Source organism: Tyto alba, unplaced genomic scaffold (genome assembly GCF_018691265.1).
Source record: "Tyto alba isolate M040663 unplaced genomic scaffold, T.alba_DEE_v4.0 Super-Scaffold_6, whole genome shotgun sequence".
In the NCBI taxonomy this organism is placed as follows: Eukaryota; Metazoa; Chordata; class Aves; order Strigiformes; family Tytonidae; genus Tyto; species Tyto alba.
In genome coordinates, this window is record NW_024881327.1 from 55,288,310 (window position 1) to 55,307,767 (window position 19,458).

Consider the following 19,458-nt stretch of genomic DNA (forward strand, 5'->3'; position numbering starts at 1 on the left):
GAACGTGCATCAGGAGAAATGCTGTTTGTAAGCCAAAGATTTTGATGGCTAAACTACTTTGCTCTAAGCTTTCTATAAAGCTTTCACTTTGATCTTTGCTGCCCTTATAACTGCTGTTCCTCCACTCAGCTGCTTTGCCCATTGATTCTGTGATTTGGGGCAGAGTAACTCCATCTCCAAACTTGTACGGGGTCTTGCTCTAGTAAGACTTGGCATTGGCTGGCCCTGAGGCCAATCCATTTAGTTCATACAACTGTCGATGAAATAAGCCTCAAGAAGCAGGAGTCATCTTTGTATGTCATGGGAGCAGAAATAGGCAGCACTTCTTAGATGGCAGAAATCTCTAGCAACGATTATTTGGTGGGCTGTCTTTTACGGTGTGTTTATTTGATTTTTAACCACAAAAATATTTGTAATCTCCTAAACACAGGCTTATTTCCACTGCTGTGTGGTAGTTGCCCACCAGATGAATTCATTCACGTTATTCTGCAGTAGCTCCTAGATGCTCTAACCCCAGTCTCTCCCTGGTGCTAGGTGCAAGAGTCTTGACCTCCAAAAGCTTGTCGGTCCACCCAGAGGAGACAGATGAAGAGGCACCAAGGCAATAGGGAGCAAGGTGGCTTGACAGCGGTCGTTCAGCACTGATAGCAGTGAAGATGGGGAAAGTCTTCTGAAAGCCTGACCCAATTCACTCTGGAGCAGTCGGGTGGCTGACGTTAATGCCATGACGCTGAGAGCCGAGCTGTCAAGACATTCCCAACACCCAAAAATATCGCCTCTCCAGAGACGGGGATGAAGAAGCAAGCCATCCATCATGTCAGCACGTCTAGTCCCAGGCTTCTTCTGGCACTGGGGAGTGCAGTCAGGGTGGAAAGTTCCACAGCTCCGGCCACAGCATGCGAGGGGGGTGGCACATCTGGATGCACTCGGGGCTGGTGCGGTGGCAGCTGTTCGAGGCGCAGCTGTCAAACCAAGTAGGCCACCCCTTATCTGGAACCAATTTCTGAGAGATTTTTATGCATAAATTTGAGACCAAAGTCTGCTTGGCACCTTCTCTTCTGGTTTCCCCTTACAGCTGGGCTTCTATTCCTTATACAGGCTTGTCCTCAGGAGGCTTAAAAATAGATGCAGAGGCTGCGACGCTGTAAAAAGAGCCTCGCTGCTCTTCCAAGGGCCTTGCTGAAGGGAAGGAAGGGAAATCTGCTCTTCTTGGAGCAGGGAAGGGCGTGAATGGGAGAAGTCGCTGTGGGAAACCGGTGGGAACAGACACTGAGCTGTGCTTACCCCCGTAAACCCCCTGCCAGCTCGAGCAGTGCTGGCGTTTCCTTGGTATAACTGCTGGGAGAGAGGCACCCAAAAGCAGATATATGGCCAGGCAGATTATGGCCCAGATCCAGAAGAGGATCTTCATTTGTGAGTCCAGACTCGGGTAGGGTGTGGAGGATTATGTCAAAATGTCTGATTTATAAGATCTGTCATTGCATCTGCTCAGGTTTCTTGCACAGAGACCCCTTAGCACCAAAGCATAGGTCATTTCACATAGTTTTAGACATTTACAAGGCAGATGTCCCCACGTGAATAGTTCCCTGGGCTCCTTCTCCAGCCTGTGGAGAGGAGATGCACCCCGATGTGGTTTTGAATAGCCCAGACACCATCACATGAAGCTCACCAGATCCACAGCATCAGCCAAGCCCTGAGCATCCTCTTAGTAGCAGGAGCACCTCCCCAGGTCATACTTGTACCTAAGTACAATTTTAGGAGCATGATTGGCTCGCTGGGTGATACTTGCCCCTCCAAAGAGGTCTTTCTTCCATTCTAAGAGAAGAAAAGGTCATTGCATAGCAGGATGGCTGGGTAGAGAGGAGAAGGTCCTCCGGAGGGGCTGGATTTAGCATGTTCCTGAGATCTGGCTGCTGCGAAGCAGAGCCCAGCAGTGAGAGAGAACAATACACTGGGGCTGCAGCAATAAAAGGTTACGAGCTCTGCCTTCCCACCCGGCTAGAAGAACTTATCTGACGCTAATCCATATATTTCTCATAAACCATTATTTGAAAACCTGCTGCCCGCTCACGGTGCATGGTTTTGTTTAGGGTGCTGTGGTGCGTGGACAGCAGAGATGTCCCCCAGCTCCCCTCTTCTCCCCCATCTCTTGGTGGGACGCACGGACCAGGGAAATGCTGGGTGTGGGCCACCGGGGAGGACCAAGCAGCACATGGCAACCCAAAGGTTGGGTCCCATTGGTCTGGGAATATGCTGGGTGAGTTGCAGAAGAGGGAAGGAGCCGGACAGAGCTGGCGGAGCAGGTGGGGATTTGTGCTGCATTTGTTTCTTGGATAATTTGGCAACTTCCCCAATGCCTGGAGGGACCTGCCTGTTTGTCCCCTCTCATTTTTTATACACCCATGTGCAGACTTGGTGCTCACAGTGGTCGTACTTAAAATTCATTCAGATTCAGTGTTTACTGTCAATCTATGGATTAAAATATTATATATGTGTGTATATTAAAAAAAAATGTTTGGATTAATATATTTTTGTATATATATAAGTAACACCTGTTTACCTGGTGACTGGACTAAGCATTTAACTCTGTAGGCAACCAGTTTGAGGACTTTCACACACTTTAAAACTTCACTGCCCACAGACCGTGCCACTTTTCACGTTTCTTGCCCTCATGGTTGCAAAGGTACCTTGAAAATGTGAGCTGACGATTGTAAGCAGAGGGTGCAACAGTCCAGAAACAGGATTTTAAGAGGTGTGAACAGACCTGCTCTGCTCCTTAGCACGGGAACCCAGCGAAGGCGGTTCACAGGTTGCTTGTACCCGCTTCGTTACTGGTAGCTCGAGCATAAAAGGCCGGCTCGTGCACTTCCCCCAAGATCTCATGTTCAACCCCACACCTTTTCAAGGGCCAAGATACACACCTTTTCCCATCTCCACAATATTCACACGGCATTTCCAATTAAAACCAAGAGTCTGCAGCACATTCCAAAATTATGTGTGAAATATGCTGACTTTAATATCACACCAGCTAATATAAGGGCTGCTGGGCTGATTGCTACCATTCATAATTTACCCAGAGCGGGTGCAGAATTGAATTTCCCCTTGAGCATCCCCAAGGACCTCGGTGAGGACATTAGCTCCCATGTTTGAGAGAGAAAGCGGAGCCTCGCTAGCAATGAATATTGTATGTGTGTGAGCATGTGTGCGTGTGTTACCCTGTCTGGAGGGACTCAGAAAGGCAGCAGTGTCAAAGGCTCCTGACAGACTCAGCTCTGGATGCTGAAACGAGTCATGAAGCCATTGTAATTCATTAGTGCAGCAATAACGTGGCCCAGTGGAGGATGGTGGAGGATTCCTTCTCCCAAGAGCGTCATTATTTCCGTTTTTCCTTTGGGTAAATATATCTGAGTAGTGCCAAGGCTAAGTCCGGCCTGCTCCAGTGTTTGTTTTCATCTCATAAGAGTAGTTTTATATGTCTTGAGGTTGCAGAGGCCTGGGCAGCTCGGAAGGGAGGTTTTTCCCAGCAGCATCCCAGACTTTGCCCCTACAGAAGAAAAGCAAATCGGCATCGGAGCATGAGCCAAAGGCGGCAGAACCCTGCTCCCACCCCAACCCCACCGGACCCCAGGAGCCCGCAGGAGCTCTCCTGCTCTCATCAGCCTGACAAGGTTAACGACATCGACCTCGTCGTCTTCACCGCGTAATTAATTGGCCGTTTCTCTTTACCTGTGGCCAGGCTGTTCTATTTGGGGGAAATCCGGCTCTTCCTCTGCTTTGTTTGCAAAGGGAGGTGGGGTGGGGGTGGATGTGGGGTGCTAGGGGGGGTTCACTTCGTTACAGGGCTCCAATCAAAGCTGCTGGAGGAGCTCAAGGAAACAGTCCCCAATGTTCTGTATGGATCCACTGAATTTTGGAATATCCCCGCCGTCACACAGGCCAAGGCAAATGCCCCAGGGCTGTCAATATGATGATGTTTATTATTAATCTGAGCGAGGGAATGGGATGGAAATGATTAACACGTTTTAAAAATTCTCAGGATCCCTTTTTTTAGTCTTGTTATATAAAGGGGAGGGATGGGGAACAGAAGTGAAACCCACCAGATTTCAGATGACATGGCTTGACCTCAGGGGTTTTTTGATTCGCCCCGAGCAGCTGGAGAGCAAGACGTGGCAGGGCAGTGCCTCACCTCCGAGCTTAATACATGGATCAAAAATGTGTGTTCCCAGCTAGTATATTTAACTAGAATTTTGACAACATGAGTTCAAGTCCCAGCTCTGACAGTTGCTGGATAAATTGTTTCATGTCCCTGGACTGTGTTTTCCCACAGGGGCAACAAGGCAAGTCGAACAAATAATGAATTTTCCAGTTCACCAGCAATTCTAAAAAACCCACTCTTTAAAATTAATTCTACCAGAAATGAAATGTTTTCTTTCAATCTCAGAACAGGGTTTTTTTTTTTTTAATGTTCTGAAAATAACTTGGAGGAAATTTCAAAACAGGGACTTGTTTCACATCAGGACATCAAAATGTTTTGTTCCCAAAAAGGTCTAAATAAAGTAATTCCACATTTTTAAATGGGCTGCTTCTTCTTTTCTTATTTTTAAGGTTTTTTTCCCCAAAAGAGCAGTCTGATGACACCAGACACTTTTTGGAGAAAGTCTGTATTTTACCAAATTTTAATTTGCTAGGGAAACAAACAAACAAACAAAAAAAAGAAATCTAAGCGAGTCCCAGTGTTTTGCCTGGCACTGGCTGAGACCTTCCCTCCAGGGGGGCTGGGGGATTCATCATTCGTGAGCCTGAGCTGCTCCAAGGCCCGTGCCAAATGACCCATAAATGGGTCCAGAGAGAAAGAGGCTCTTCTGCAAGCTGCCATCTACTCTTTGACCCCTCCATGGAGGATATCCACGTGTTTCCAGTGGGAAAACAGTGGGAATCCCTCTCCCACTTGTAATGCTTGATCTCAGCCCTACAACCCAGCCCACTGCTGGGTACCACCGTGGGGTACCACGCACAGGAGCGTGGGGATGGCTGGATCATGATGGTGAAGAATTTTTCCAGCATGGTCAAGCCAGAAAGGATGTTATATCAAGTGTAGCGATGGATTTTGTACGTGCCATGAGTGGTAACATGCTGTATACTTGGGGTAAAGTCAAATTTGTTTGGGGAAATATTTAAGAGCCGGGGTGCAGATAGGGTGAGCTGTGTCTCTGTCAGACCCTGTCAGCTGCTGGTGATGAGCAGCTTAGAGGCCACTGGGCTGGATTTCGGCAGAACACAAGGTAACAGAGGTTCCCAGCATCGCAGGACAGTCGTCATCACTCAGGGCATGAAATGTTTTAGTGCAGATTTGACGGGCACAACACCGACCCAGATGGTAAAACGCTGCGGGCATGGGGGAGTCAGCAGTGGGGAGAACTGGCCACCCACTCCAAACCACCTCCCCACCGAAGAGGGGACCATGACAAGTGTGCAAAACAAAGAAAGTGGCCTGTGAAGGTTGGTGAGGATCCCCAAGTTACCTTGCCTGGCATGACAACACATTTGCTCCATCCCCTGGATGCAGAGAAGCAACAAGACAAAGGGAAGAAGCCACCAGTGACAAGTGGTGGAGCTGCAGTCTCAGGAAAGGTGAGGAACTGGCAGAAACATCTCCAGCACGTCACCAAAGCTGTTCTTCTTATGCAATCATATGGCTCCAGGAGCTGGGGCTTGAAACGCTGCTGCCAAGAGGGTGTGTGGTTGGCACTGCGCTCTGCAGGGCCTGGTCCTCTGCTCATCATGTTCTCCTTGAGTCTGGTCACCCATCCTGGTTCCCTCAAACTGCCCCAGAGCTGTTCTCTTTGGGCTACAGATGTTGTGAGAGGGTCTGTCTGGAAATCAGTTGCTTTAAAAAGATGAGAAGGGAAAAGGGAAGGGGAAGGGGAAAGGCAGAAAAGAAAAAAAAAATTATTATTGTTGGAAATTAAAACACACAGAAATGGATCTGTTCTCATTAGAACATGGAGCAGCTAATGAGAACCAGACATCCCACCTCTTGAATCGTGTCAGCCTGGGGATGGATGGGAGCTCTGTGCCAGGCTGTGTTCCTGCCCCAGGTGAGCATCCCAGATGGGCTCTCCTCTCCCACCTTCTCCTGCTGTCTCCTGCTGTTTCTGCAGCCCAAATCACAGGTCTCCCTCTCCCAGGGAAAGCTCAGACATCCGGAGAGGCACAGGCCACCTCCCGCTCCCTCTTGACCCAGTGGGAAGCACCACAAGGTCTTGCCAGGGCTGCAGCCGTGGTCTGCCACAGCAGGGTCTGTCTTGGGTGGTATCTGACACTTTTTATCTTCCTCCAGCAAATAGTTTGCTCCTCTTAACAGTAGCTGTTTGCTACCAAGGAACAAACCCCTTTCCTCCCCCTGCCCCACAGCGATTTCCCTCCCCACTGCTCCTCTTGTAGGAGCCATTGACATGTGTGTGCACGGCTTTCACATTGCTCGAGGCAATGAGTATACATTTTCTTTTCTTCATTAGGGAATTTTATTGTTGCTGTAAAACAGAGTTCGGGGCCCCTCCAGCCCTCCTTTCGGAGGTCTGAGTGCCGGTGGTGCTGGCAGGCCATCAGCAGGATCACGGACCTCATAAAGGCGCCCAGCGCAGATCTTCATTCATGCATTAACTTGGCATAACATTTATGTAAACCCAGACATGACTTGCATTACCCCAAATCCCCAGCCGGAGCAACTGGAGTCCTATCGTGGCAATTAGCCTTTTGTGCAAGTTGGCAACTCACTTCCCGTCAAGGATTGGATGATTTACTGTGCTGGAATGGTCTGGTGAGGAGGTGGAGGGAAGCTCTCAACTGTTTAACTCCATCAGCAATAAACCTCCCTTTTCCTTGTCCATCCTCATCCCCTCCTTCACCTTGTTCTCACTCTTGCTGCCAATACAGAGCAAGCTTTACCCTCGGCACTGCGTTCTCTGGGTGGTTTTGGTAGGAAGGTGGGAAGCAAGCAAGATTTGCAAGATGTCCTCAGTGAGCCCACACCCTCTTGCTCCAGGAGGCTCATGGGACAGGGGCAGAAGGACACCCTGGAGTTGAAAAGCAGATGGTGGGTTGAAAGCAGCTACTGAAACAACCTCCCGTGTCCCACCACTGCCTTTTATCACCCCAGCTCTGGCTTTTGGATACTTTCCTGTTCACTCGAGCAGCCCGGTGATGACCCATCCCTCATTGAGATCGCAGTCCTACAGCCACAGTATCCATTTTTTCCAACTTTCTGAGCCTCTCCATGCTGTGTTTGCACAAGATGGGCCAAGCAGCCAGCATGGCCGCTGCCAGAGGACACAAACTGGTCAAACAGCAGAAAAAGTCCAACTCATCCAGATTTTGGGAAGCTTCTAAACACAACTAAGGCTCCATGCTTTTAATCACCATTTTGCAGCAGGAGACCTCCTCAGATGTCAGCCCCCACACCAACCTCTACCTTACACCCAAGCCTCTTTCTAGGCCAACACTCCCTTGCCATAGAGTTGTCACGACCCAGGATTAAACCTCACCCCAGGCTAAAACAGGCAAAGGCAGAGTCTGGAAAAATCTCAACTCGCTATTTCACCCTCCTGCTCCAACATCTGGGGCTCTCTTCCAGCCCAAACCCCTTGCAGAGGAAGGGTGCTGAGGTGGCCACCATCTACCTCCTGCCTCTTGACAATCCAACCTCAGGGTGTTTCCAGGGTTTTCTCACTCCCTCTCCAGGCATCTCTTTGCCCCAGGTCCGTCTGGCTGTGATTTCCAGAGGCTGAGCTCTTCCTCCACAGTTACACATCCACGCAGGAAAATCACTGTATATCTTACCTGCGTGGGCTTCCCCTTGCCATCAAAGTGTTGTAGCATCTTTTCATCATTGCTGGGTTCTCAGATAATATCCTAGAAAATGCAGTCAGTCACAGCTTTGGAAATTGGGAGGGGAACAGAGGAAGTCAAAATATTTTAACAAAAACTGAAATCTTCAAAGATTTCCTTTTGTTTCAGAATTTGCCTGCGAGCAATCTTTAAAAGTTTTTTTAAAGTTATGCTTTTAACTTTAGTATTTTCAGTCTATCCATCTTAAAGTTTACAATTGTTTAAATAAATTAAGTTTAATCAAGCTTAAAGTTTAGCTATGTTTTTATTAAGTGGGGATTTCTGATTTTTTAAATTTTTAATGCAGGGCACAGGTATTTGGGAGAGTTTTTTTCATTCCCTTTTTTCACTTCACTGAGAAAAACGTTGGGTTTTCATTTTGGCCAATCTGAAGTGAGGTTTAAAGTTCATATTCTTTGTTTCACCAAGAAAAAAAATCTCAGCCGTAGTTGAAAAGGCCCGTTGAGTGCCATACAACAAGCAGCAACTGCTTGGGCGAGATAGACATTTGGTCTGACTGCTTTATCCTCATTTTTCAGATGGAAAAATATATGAAGAAAATTATTAGTTGCAGTAATAATAATAATAAATTTCAGTAGCATGTTTGATGGGGAGAGTCCTCAGTGCTTTGGCTAAAATAAGAAGAGCTGCAGACAATTCTCATTTGGTTGCATGTTTTCATTTTGAGCTTCGTTGTTTCTACCACAGAAGACAAGGAGAGAAAATAAGAGTGACGTAAAACCACCAAATGTGACCTTTTCTTATTCTGTTTTAAACCAGAACAGTTTGGGTTTGCTATCAAGAGCCTCCCAAATTCCTATGAGAACTTCTGAGTGAAATGAGCATTTTTAAATGCCTTTTTTTCACACATTTTCAGGGAAAGCGTGTGCTTTTTTACCTGTTCCAGTGTTTGCTTTTACTCCCAGTCTGCCTGAGTGTGCTCCCATTTTGTGACAGCATGTTCCTCCTGGCAGAGCTGGCTTCTGGGATTAAAAACCCTGCTCGGTTTAAAGATGATCCATCTGCCAGTCGTGGAAAAGCAGGAGGAAGGGACGTGCTGCAACCTGGAGTCCCAGCGCCCAGCCCAGCCCTGGCGCCACATCGTATCTTCCCCTTCAGGTACTGACTGGCTTCAAGTCATTTTGGTGTGTTCCAGCTCTTTTAGCCCCGTTTTGAGGCCTCAGAGGTGGCAGGCTTGGACGAAGGATCCATATGCCTACCGCCAGCCATGCTCCAGGCAACCTTTTCCGGGAAAGCTAAAAAACACATTTCACCCTGCACAAATTTTTGACATTTCAACCACGGAGTCTGGATACTCCATTATCTCGAGGTGATGAAGAAGCTGATATATCTGTTAAGGGGCTTTCCACGATTGGGATGTAGGAGAAGGGAGGACGTGTTTGATAGTCTGATGTTTTTCCATCCTGCAACCCACCAGCAGTTTTTTTCTTTGCTTTTCTTTCTTCTGCAGCATTCATTGCACAGCTCACCATATATAAAAATAAACAGCCAGTTTCAAAAGCCTGTTACTGAAAAGTAGCATTTAATGGTCTCCAGTGCTTCAGCTGGTCTCCTGCACTTTAACAGCAAGCAGATCTCACTGAATCAGGCAGCCTGGCATGTCTCATACACCCACCAGCATACCAGAAATGGATTTGCTGCTACAGACCCTCTCCAGCCTCTGCTTCTCCTTGGCAAGGTGAGACTGGAGAAGACTTGGGCCAGAGGTCTTGCAACGTCCACACAGCCCAACACGATGCCGATGGCTTCGCTTGGGTCCACAGAGCAGAAGCTCAGAAGAGCCCAGAGCTGAGCGAAGCGGAATTTCTCCAGTGCCATGATGAAGGTGAGGAGAGAATGGACAATTTCCCTCACCAGTGGAGCTCCGGACTGTCTGAATTCAGGCTTCAGTTCTTCATGAACTTCACTTGTGACAGATGAAACGAACAGCTCAATACCGGTCCTCCTTGGCCTTTCAGTTTGGGTGAAATAAAGGCAGTAAGGCTAGTCCCAGTGCAATCAGCCACAGCCACTGGAACCACCTGTGTGGTGGTTTTGAGACTGAAGGTGTATGATAGGTTCTGCTTTCCTAGAAGGAGGTGAGCACACAGTTAAATTTGCTTTTATCCAATCCTGTTGCATGCTTGGAACCAGATTTATGGTGCGAGTGTCCGTGTTTAGCAGAATATCTTTCCTTTGGAGACTGTAATGAGCATCCTGGGGATGTTGAAAAGAAAACTGACAGCTGGAGCTGCTGAGCGGCTAAAAAGCAGATCCTGTTACACCGAGTGAACCCAGCAGGAGCTGAGGGCTTCACAGCTCACAGTTGAGCCTCCAGCAGCAAATGCTTCATGGTGGAAAGCCTGAGGCATGGGGAGGCGAAGCATCATGGAGGTGGGTCCAACCTTGAAGGAAGATCGAGACCCAATACGACCTCAGTTGATGCTCTAGATTCAAAATAAGCATGAACATATTCACAGCCGTTTTCTCTCTTATGCCAACATATCTTTTTTTTAGCTCTTCTCCTTGGTTGGTATTTACTCCAGTCTGGTTTGTGGTTGTCAGACAGAGCCCTCTGAGCCTGCTTCTTGCTGGGCTGAACCAGCCTATGTCTTCTAATCCCTTTCTACAAGGAGTCTCCATTCTCCCAGGTACCTCATATCTCTTCCCTGAATTTTCTCCAGGTCCTTGGCTGACTCTCTCCCCTCCAGTCTGGCAGGAAGGCTGAAGTTGCCCAGAATGGACTACAACTGGGACAGGTCCCCAGTTTGTGCTAATTTTCCCCGTCTCCTGGTTGAGATGGCTGGTGAAGGTAGGAAGGAGGGGATTACCCTTTTAAGGTTTCGTTCTTTATGAACCATTTGAGGATTAGTAAAGGTCTCCGACATTACTGTGTGGTTTCTCATGTTCAAGCCACGAGGAAGATGATACCAGCTGTCTCCATTGCCCACAAGATTTGTGTTTTCTGGTATTTCTTAAAAGAGCCAGCACTGGAGTTCAAAGAAATGTCAGAATGGCAGCTCTCATATGAAAATATGTGTATTTTTAGGTTTTTTACTTGCAAAGAAAATCTTGGAATTTCAAATCTCTGATTACTCAGACAGCTAGGGGGAAAAAAAAAAAAAAAAAAAAAAAAAAAAGCTGCCTTTATATTCTTGTTTCTATTTTCTTTTCTTCTGATTGCATAATTTCTAAAAAAGTAATGATTTCGAGGGCCCTGACTCCAGATTGCTCACAGTCCCCAAGGTGACAAAGAAAGGACGGGCAGCAGCACGCTCCAGTGAGGGGAGCTCTGCCAGACCTGGGCTGGGTGGCATCTTGCCGAGCTTCCAACACTGAAGAGGTGGAGTGCAAAGCCACACCACCGACCTTCCTCTAGAGGCACTGGGCAGCTCCAAGTCCCTGGTCAGATCCAGTCCACCACTTTGAGACCTTCTCTTCAGCTGCAGTGACTCATCCCAACAGGTGCCAATTGTTCTCTGTTGACTATAGAGGAAGACAATCAATTCAGGCTTTGTTTTCCAGCCTACAGCCATCTACATTGCAAGCAGATGACTCTTCCCACTGTGTTTTCATTGGCAAACAGCAATCATAAATCTCTTGTTCAGGTTTTTTTCCTCTTTTCCATATCCACCAAATCCTATTTGTCTTTATTTGCTTCAGACAGAAGTACAACCTTGAGTCTGCTCCAAAGGACAAAAAAAAAAAGGGGGGGGATAAAGAGGCTGCTGCCTCCTCCACTGACTGCTGAGCCGGCCCAGGCACTCAATCCTGTTTAAGTGCCCTGGCTTCATGCTTTTCATAAACATGGGATTATGCTGTTTCCAGAGAAAACCACCAAAACTCCCATCATCGGGAGGTAGAACAGATGAATTTCTTTCACACATGTTGAGAAGAAGGATGAAGAGGGAGAGGGAGGCCAGCTTTGAGAGCTGAGGCTTTCCTAATTTGGGAGGCTGTAATTCTCCACTCCTCCTGGGATGGCAGTCTTTGATGAGGTCTAGACACAAATTGATGGCAAACCACAAGTGAAAAAGGAGGAGAGGATGGAGGAGAGAGGGGGAAAGGACCAAAGAGAGGAGGAAAGCAAAGGGAAGGTAAAGTCTGGCCACACACATCTTAGAGGAGCTCTTCTGCTGTCATCAACCAAGTGGGCCTGTGATTTGAAGGTGTTTCTACTGCCGCAGCTCAGTACACATGCCAGATCATTCCTCAGACCAGACTTAACCTTCCCTCCACGCTCTCAGTCTTCAGGCCATAGCTAGAATGTTGCCTGAGCCTGTAAACCACAGCACTCTGGCCATGGGGAGCTGAGACATGGAGAACTTCGGTCTCTTCCCCACAGACTGGGTGGACATGGTTGAGATGAGGACAAGCCTGGTTCATCCGACCCCAGGCACAGCAGGGCCCCTTTGTGCTGCAGCTGTAGCCCAAAGCTCAGACAGAAAGCGCGTGGTCCTTGAGGCTCAGCGGGCAGATATTGCTGAAGACAAGGAGGGGAGATGCCACGACCACCACAGTGAGACAGATGTGGCTGAAACCTCTCTGTGCCTTAAAACCTCGTGGGCACGATGGAAAGAGAGGACGAGGCACCTCTCCTTGCTGTGGTGCTGATTCAGTTCAAAGTGTGGGACCTTCATTCATCGATGTCCATGCTTTCTTTGCACAATTCTTTCACAACATGGCACACAGGCAGCACCCCCCAGGCCTGAGGAACCATTTGCTCTCACCTCCTGCCTCTGATCCGGGAGGGTAGAAAAGCAGCAAAGGGAGTGTTAAATCCTGAAGCACTGATCCTCCTGTATGATTTGTCATGCAATCATTTAGCTTTATATTTGTGACCTAATGGGGAAAGTCCTTACTCTGCACAGAAATTCTCAGCCCCACTCAGGGTCCTCTTCTGAGATTCTGATTTGTCCTATGGCTACAACTTCACATGAGGGTGCAAAAATGCCAACCTGGATCCCTGTCATGTTTGCTTTCTTTCCTTGTTGTTGTGTCTCAGTCATAGTGTCCTAGAGTCATAGTTTGAGAGGGAAAGAAATTTTTAGTCCGTGCTCTCCAGACCTGTTGATGGAATTCACTTGACCACAAATAAACATCTCAACTGGATCCCATCAGCTCCTAAAGATTGAAAACAAAATGACTCCTCCAGGACTGTGAAGCAGGACGAGACACTTTGGTTATCCTGCACCAGCTGAGAGCTGCAAATGCTGCAAGGAGGGAACGTGGTCCCCTCTCCTGATGCTGACCCCCCCCTTCCCTGGAGGCCAAGGGAACAGAGAGTCTGTCTGTGCCCGGTACCTTGGGCAACAGACAAGGTTTGGGCAGTGCAACAGCCATTCAGTCCCGGCTCAGCATAACCAGAGCAGCAGCCACCCTTTACAGGGATTATTTTATCACCTCACAGTCTGGATGACCGTGCACATGGCCTGAAACTAATGCCATACACCTAGCACACAGGTAAGGGTGTGTGAGCTGTCAGAGTGAGCAGATGCCCATGGAAAGAGGGATGAGCCCCTGCAGAATCACGGTAGAATGGGCTGGTTGCTAAAAGCATCCTGCACGGGGAACAGCTCACTGCCAGCCCCATAGACCTGGGAATCAAGGGGGCAATGAAGGGACAGAGCCCAGAGGAGAGCACAGAGCCTTGCTGAGTTTTCCTAGTGCTTGATCACAGTTACTGACCTCAGCAACACCTTGAATTCACCCTTAAATCTTGAGCGAGCACTTCAGCCCTGAGATGGGTTGCAGCTGGCTCTATTTGCTTTGCAAAACTGCTGCACCTTTCTCTGCAGCGTCTGGCAGCTTGAGCTCCTCTGCAGCCGAGCTTTGGATCCAGGCAGCGTCAGAGCTGTGGGACACGAGGGTGTGAACTGTGCCTGGGATGGCAGGTTGCTGCAGCCAGGATGGATGAAATGTTAAGCACCAGATCTTGAGGGCACAGACACAGCAGGCTGCTGGAGATCCTCCAGAGACAGTGCCAAGGTAGAGCTGGCAGCATGGTTGTATCTTTGTAAGGTGCCACCGGGAGCAGAGAGAAGATAAATAACCCCAAAAACCTAATACACACATGGAGAAAAATATTCATGGTTGTGCCACTGACTTAGTCCAATCCCCATTCAGAGTATTGCCTGACAGGAATGGATTATTTTAATTTTATGGAGGCAGTGACCATTTTTCTGCAGCGTGTACAGGCTCCTAGCACCACAGATGCCTCACTCCTGAATGAGCCCCTGGTAACACCAGCACCTTCAGCATTACTGTTTGCATTGTCATTATAGCATAAAGAACTGTAAAAATTAATTTTAAGTGCCCAGTAGCTATCACCTCAAAGAGTTCTCCTCTGGAGCTTTCCAGCAGAAAACCTGGTTAAGATGCACTTCTGCCTGCTCACCCTATCAGGGCTTCAACGGGAACATTCTCTCACACCCCAAACTTTAGCCCACGGCAAAGTTAAGCCACGAACAGCATCAGAGATGCCTACCCTCATCCCCCTGCCAACCTCACAGCTTTGCAGCGCTGAGCAAACCGTGGGCTTCACCAGCAGTGCCGGAAAGCAGCTTGGATGGGCAGGCTGTTGTCCAAGGCGCTGCAGGAGGAGAAGCTGGGACACCCCCAGCACAGTGCCAGGGGACCCTGTTCGACACGCCTGGCAGTGGGTACAACACTGTGATGTTCCTCCGGATGGATGAGGAGCCCTGACACTGCTCCGAGGCAGGGACAGAGCAGCCAGGTGCCAGGGATCCGAGCAGCCTGGGGATCTCCCTGGAGCCAGCCCAAAGGCTAAAGCAGAGACCAAGTTGCACTCAAAGGTAAAAGAAAGTTTCACGGCACTGAGCCTGCTCTGCTGCAAAACGTGTTTAAAGCATTGGTTATTTGAGGAGGCTGGGATGTGAATGGGAAAAGCAGACAGGGCAAAAAAAAAAAGCTCATTTTCCTTCTGGAAGCTGATGCACGGTGGAGATGAAGACGCAGTAGTTTCACGCCCCATTGCTTGGGTGTCTCCATCCTCGCTTGGTGCAGAGCAGAGCCCAGCAGGCGCGATGCACGGATCGCCACAAATCATCCCCCCAAGCGCACGCTGTTTGGCTTGTGCGGGATGAAGACGGACTGCAGCAACGTGGACGGGGCTGGCGGCCGTCCCAGCAGTGATGGCATGGTGCTAGCCACAGAGGAGGCTCACAGAAAGCTCAGGCTATCAGCCCAGGAGCTCCAGAGCCAATGGAGCAGCCTTTCTAACCCTCTCTATGTTTGCCTCTACCAGGGAGGACATTCCAGGACCAGCGAACACCGTTCTGTGTCTGGGAGTGTTTTAAGGGATTAGCCCTCAAGCTAAAACTGAAATGAGTTGTGTCACCTCGAGGCCAGGGCTATTTCCACCTTCCCATCTGAAGATTAATGGATTTTGGGGCCAGGAGGCCACAACGGTCTTCTCTACAGGTCATCCCATCCGGTCCACGCACCAGGCGTGGTCCCACCCTGTCAGCAGGGAATGAGCAAAACCAACCGCAGGCCCCATCCTCAGGGGTTAAACCAACAAACACGACTGCAAGCGGCTTCAAAAAAAGTTTTCCTGGCAGCGCCTTGATCTGCTTCCCACCCCTCGCCCCCCTCGCTCTGCACCACCTCTCTCCCCTCAAACCGCTTCGTTGCAAGCCACCTTTCTGGGTGGAAACCTCTCTCTTCTGAGAAAGTAAGACCAGTCAATGAATACAAAATTAGTATTGAAGAGAAAAAATCAGTTCAGCTCTTTTTGCTAGGCTCTTTTGAATCTGCCAGTGAGGCTGGCTGGACGTTAAGGGATTTCAGCCCCTCTGAGGGGTGGCAGATTTCCAGCTCCTCATCTCACTGCCCTCCGGCTCACGGGGCTGAGCCCAGGCAGTGTGAAACACAACGGGGTGTTGTCAGGGCATCCCCGAAGGAGCTCACACACTTCATAACTCCAGCCTTTAATTATACACAGCATCAAGTTGGAGGCTGATGAAATAACAGAAAACCGAGCATCACAGAAGTTTTCAAGCAGCGGAACGTTTTGCAATTAACTTTTGCACACACCCATGCACGGGCAGGCACCTGCGTGTGGGCAAGACCTGTCCCCTCATCTCCTGCCACCCGCTCCTCCTCAGCAAGGACCATCTCTCTTGCACCTTCAGTGTGGTGACATGGTTGGTCCCTCTCTGGGACTTCCCAGAGCTGTGTGGGGTACGAGAGGCTGCGGTGGGGCCAGGCACACTGCGTTTGGACAATGCCGGCTCAGAGTGCCTGCTCAAAGCCCTGAGTCTTCCTCAGATGAAGCCTAGGACATTCGGGTCTCCTCATCTCCTGCTTCTCTAGATCCCAGGCACCATCCCAAAATGTGATGCAGTGAGGGGGGGGTCTCCTGTGCCAAAGCCGGCAGCACCCATCTGCACCTTTCCAGAGCAATGGAAAGATGTTTGAGGATTCTGGCACAAACAGCCCCAACCTCACCAGAAAATCTCCCTGCTTACCTGGAGCATCTCCTTGGCACAGCTTGTTGGTGCTGACCAGCTCCAAAAAGGTGTCAAGAGAATTAATCCTCGGGTCACCCTGGCTGATGGCTGTGTTGACCGGATGAGTCTGTCCGACTGCAGAAGAAACAGACCCAGACCCAAAGAGACTCGCTGCTCTTTGAAGTCCAGATATGGGAAGGGAAACAGAGGCAAGCAAAGGAAGGGTCTTGACTTAGGCTGAGAGCTCAGGGCTGAGTCCTGAGGAGGATCTGGATATTCACATTCCAGCAGCTGAGGCCCATCCTCGTGAGCATCTGCACAGAGACGTGCACACACGCACGGGGCAGCCGGACAGGGTGAAATCTGTGGGAACCTTTTGTCCTCTCCCATTTCCCCAGTCACCCACCTGGCTTTCAGCGGGCATATTTGGGGGGGGGTTAGGTTTCTGAATGAGGTGGGTACCAACCTCTTTGCGAGTGACTCACCAGGAAGACGCTGGAGGTTGGCTCCTCAAAGCCATGAAGAGCAGGAGCTTCCCGTGGCTCCTCCACCCGGCCCGCTCGCAGGCGTGAGCCTCCTCCCAGCTCCCGGGATGCTCCAGATCAGGTGCCAGCCCTGTGAGTCGGCGCCGGCGGCCCCCCAGCTCGCGGGGGGACAAGGCGTGTGGTCCCCACGTCAAGCCTGCACGGCGTCACAGCTCAGGGGAGCACGCACGGGAGCACCGGGGAGCGTGCACATCCCACGGCTGGGCCAGGCCACTGTTCTGCCACGCCGTCCCCCAGGTGCAAAATGCAACTGGCAGCGGTAGGAGCAGTTGCATCACCTCAGAGTATTGCAACCCCGGTCCCACGTCTGGCCTCCCTTCCCCACACTTTGTGTTCTCTCCTCCTGCCTCTGCTCTCTTGTAGCAGCATCAGAGAGAACCCGCTGCTTCCCCGTCCTGCTCCTTCCAGCTGTATTTTCACATTCCCACACCGAAGAGGGAAGGTGCCATAATTCCATCAACACAATAAAACACACCAGGAAGCAGAAGGTTTCAGAGAATTTCATTTGCAACCACAGTGCATTTTGCATTATTGTATATAAGGCATAGACAGGTGATACATACATCTTCCAGCCATTCCAAGCCCCTGAATAACCAGGAGCCACAGGGAACACTTTATATAGGTCCCACCTCCTGGCTGGCTTTGGTGGAGGGACATAACTGAGCTACAGGGCCCACAGTCAGGCGAAGAGATGGATGTGGCTGCTCAAGCAACACTGCAAATGGGACTGAGTTGGTGTTTTCGGACCTGCTTTTACCTGCCACAGTCCCACAAAGTCTTCCTGGCATGAAAATTGGCCCTGCAACCTGGAAGAGGAGCACGGAGGATTGCATGTAGGGATGGAACCCTTCCCTTCTCCTTATGCAGCTGGATGCCCTGGGTCCTGCTCTCCCATCCCTGATGACCCATTCTGGTTTGTCAAGGAAGAGCTGCTGGTAAGTTCTGGGGAATAAAATATGGTTTCTCACTGGGAGAGGCTCTGGAGGAGTAACACCCCCATGGGTTTTGGTAGGGTTGCTTGTCGCTGCTGGGATAGACAGTGGTTTCTGTGGTAGGATGGGTGATGAGCACTCAGATATAAGCAGTGGTTTGCAATCAAGTGCGGGTCACTCATCTCTTTGGGGCTCTTGGCACCAAGATTTTGTTTCTGAAACAGATAGGGGTCACGGAGCAATAATGCCAAGGCGGGGAATTTCACAGTCTCTGCAAACCGAAGCAAAGAAGTGAAAAAATGGGCCTGATTTCCCACTGCAGATAGGAGAGCAAGGCACGCCAGCACTCAGCAAGATAAGCAAACACCCCTCTAGCAGATCTGGGTCATGGTGGAAGAGGTGCAAGGACCAACCACGCCACCATTTTCATAAAGTATAAAACCCAAAACTCCTTAAGGTGAAAACACAAGCAACTTTTGTCCTCAGCTCATCAGATCCTGAGGGAGAAAGCATTATGGAAAGTTTTGCCAAGACCTGGTAGTTTGATAGTGGCTAATAAAAAGGGGGTGTGGATGCGAATGAGGTTGGGAGGCTTCTAGGGAAAAACTGAACAAATATAAAAATGAAGCCTTTAACTTTGCCGGTAAAATGAAACACCCATCCTGGGGCGTGCAAGCCCAGAGCCGACTTCACGGCTCAAGCTTTTGGGAAAGGGATGCCGGATCAGCCAAGCCTCAGGGGCGAGGACAGGTTTTTATAGCTGCATGTTTGTCCACGTCAAAGACACCGTCTTCACGCACGGCAGTGAGCTGCCCTGCGCAATCCGGGTGCTGTTACAGTACTGAATGACAAGGGATTTAATGCTCAACACATTACATCCCGATCCAGCAAAGCAATTAGGCGTGTGCTTTTTTTTTTTCCCTGCCTCCTGCTAAGCACCGGCTTAAATCCCTTGGTGGAGCAAGGCAGGAGCCTGCATTAGCACAGTTTGTCCTGAGAAACTCTGCTCCCCCAGGATCACTTTGCTCTCACATGTCGTGCTGAGTAGCAAGAGCTCCAGAGGACAAATGAAATCGCGGAAGATGTGTCTCACCCTGCTGAAGGGCAGAGGGGAAAGATCCGTTTATCATCAAAGGGGCCGTAGCAAAAGCCATGCGGTGCAGGAGCGGCGGGACAGATGTCCCTCAAAGGGACGTTTGCTTTCATGCCTGATGCCCCTCTTCTGGGAGATGGCTCCTTGCAGGATGAGTGGACGCAGGATGAAAATTTGAGGCTAATGCTGTTTTGATTAGCATCCTCTCATGGCATGAACTAGCGTTACAAAACACTAGAAATTCCCTTGGTCCACACCACTCCGTCTGACTGCAGCAGCAGAGAGACAGACAGACAGGAGGAGGGAAGGGAAAACAGCAGAAATGTCCCAACGCTGCCATCCCAGTCCTGTCACAGCTGTCATTTGCTCTGCGGGAGGCTGAGCAAGACCTGCAGGATGTGTGTCATAGCGATTTGTTTGCAAAGCAGAAGGCAAACAAGCCTTTTTTCCAAAGGTGCAGGTTATCTGCCTCATTAGCGCCCAGCAGCAGCGAGTTTTGCGGTTTACATTGGCAGTCTGGGTTGGGC